The 2,373-nt window shown below is 47.4% G+C and overlaps 1 pseudogene; it reads right to left on the bottom strand.

The window, feature by feature from the left end:
• Positions 1–428: 428 nt before the first annotated feature.
• Positions 429–547, bottom strand: LOC138983423 (5S ribosomal RNA; annotated as a pseudogene).
• Positions 548–2,373: the final 1,826 nt, after the last annotated feature.

The raw sequence follows: 2,373 nt of genomic DNA, 5'->3' as shown, positions 1-2,373 counted from the left end.
ACCCACTGACAACCCGACTAAGCGGCCGATGTCAGCAAGTGGTTCAGAGCTTTCACCCGGGCTTTGACCAGAGGCTACTTTCTCAAGACAACGCTCTACACTTTGGCTGGAGAACCCAGCTACTCATGTAGTCCACATACCTTGTGAGGAAGACGGAACACCTAAAGGTGAACCAACAGACGCCGGAGACCGTGAACTCCCCACATAAGGTCACAGCAGGGGACGAACGACCACTGTCCAGAGACGAACACACAGCAACCCCGGCCGGGAGAGCACGTAGTTCTGCCTTTGATGACGAAGTGCCAGCTGCCAAAGCAGAAACCTGTGAACTTAAAGTCAAAAGCAAAGAGGCCACGTCTACAGACGCAAGCCCAATAACAACATGTTTAACACCGAGCCCGGACTAATCCGTAGGCTTAAAACAAAGGTGGCCACTGCACCCGGTGTTCACAGGCGGTCACCCATCCAAGAACTAACCGGGCCCGACGTTGCTTAACTTCGATGAAAGGACGAGAACCGGTGCTTACAACGTGGAGTGGCCGTTGGCCGGCAAAATGGGGGTTCCGGAATAGTCACCAGTGTAGTAAACAAACTGGAAGCGGACTTGTCTACCGGCTTAGCGGGTAAAACAATCAACACATCAAAAGATTTTTAGCAAGAGAATCTACAACAGAAACGGACATAGACCGGATTGTTTAGACTTCCTAAAAGCTTTCTAAGGAGAAAAGGGCACAGCAGCTACCTATTAAGAAGCTGCCCTCTTCTTAGCATTGTCAGCCATGACGGAAAAACGACTCACGAAAAAATTTCTGAGAAAAATCGCAAGTCCAAAATACGGCCAACAAAACTGCCAAAATCAAGCAAAATACAAGGAACGACCTCACCTCAACATAGTTGTGAAGTCCAGATGACAAGAAGAGACCAAGAGGAACGAAACAAAGTCAAAAAGACTAAGTAACAACGGCTGAAACAGCCAGAGCGTACATAAAATGCGACCAGTCCCACTGACGCTGAGTTTTTAGAATGATGCATATGGCGGAGTATGCGCGCGCATACGGAAGGCAGCCTCGTTTCCGGGCTGGCCTAGACACCCTTACGGGTCTCGGTCACTCTTTTTTAGAGGCGTCTTTCTTGTTACCAAGGGGACGCGTACAGCGATATCAGCACTGAACCAGGGTTAATTGCTATATGTGAGTTGGGTAAGATATGTAATTTAATGCGAGCTAAACAAGTCACACTGACAAGATTAGGGAGAAGCATAGCCTAATTCACGTAAGGCACAGAAATAGGCCCATGTTCTAACGAACCGTCTGGACAGAGCTCAAAAGAGAATAGTCCAAGATACAAAATACACTCCCCCCCCCCCTTTTTCTTCACCTTACTGCCTTATCTCAAAAGGCTAATGAGTGAGGAGGAAGGACCCGTTTGTGAGAGTGTGACAGAATGCCACTGATCCTTTCAAATAAAAGGATGAAGCTCTGATAGGAAATCAAGCACCAGAGAAGACAACCATTGTCCTCAATGGCTAAGGGAGTGGTGTCAGTGAGAGCAAAGTACCCATCTCCCTACACCGTGGCTTGAAATAAAGAGGGCGAACTTCTGTTAACCGGAAATGAATGCCTCGCGGGAGCAAAGTACTGCTGAATTTGAGTGTGAGTAAACAGCAGTACAATAGCAGAAGCCATAAGGCCACAGCTTGAAAGTTAGAAAGAATGCCTGAAAGGCCCATATTCAAAACGGTCACCCGTCCCGGTAGCAACCGAGACCGATGACGCTTAAACCTCGGTGGTCAGAACGAGACCGAGTTGAGGCCTTTGCTGAAAAACGATAAAGAATAAGCCGAGGATGCAAAGATGAGGGTAAACTTTCCCTATTGCCAAATCAGGAGTGAAACGTAGGGAGTATTGAAAACCTGATTGCATGCTAGTACTAAGTTAGCCCAGCCCGCAATTGGGAAAGACACGCGAGGGTATCAGTAACCCGATCCGCTCTCAGACTAAGCTCCCATCCCGAAAGAGGGGTGCGTGAGCGTCTTTAAATTTCCAGTTTCCCGATGACCGTAACGTTAGAGGCATTACACGAAGTTAGTTCAAAAAACCTTGAGAAAATAATCTCAAAGTAAGAGAACTGGCCTAGGGATAGAATACGGCTTCCGTATAAAACCAAGGTTTCCTTAACTAGAAAATCAAGTGCTAGAAACCTAAAGTTGGGAAAAATCGCTGAGGGGAAGGTAAGTTGTACCCTCCCTCTGCCCTTTGAGCGAAATTGGCTCGGCCTAAATTGACGCCTAGAAAAGCGTGCAGAAAGACCTGAGAAAGTACCCAAAGCTGAATCCCTGAAATGGAAAACCAAGATTCAACCTTCGGATAAACA

This window comes from Littorina saxatilis, linkage group LG12 (genome assembly GCF_037325665.1).
Source record: "Littorina saxatilis isolate snail1 linkage group LG12, US_GU_Lsax_2.0, whole genome shotgun sequence".
NCBI classification, from domain to species: Eukaryota; Metazoa; Mollusca; class Gastropoda; order Littorinimorpha; family Littorinidae; genus Littorina; species Littorina saxatilis.
This window is presented reverse-complemented; position numbering and strand designations above follow the sequence as displayed.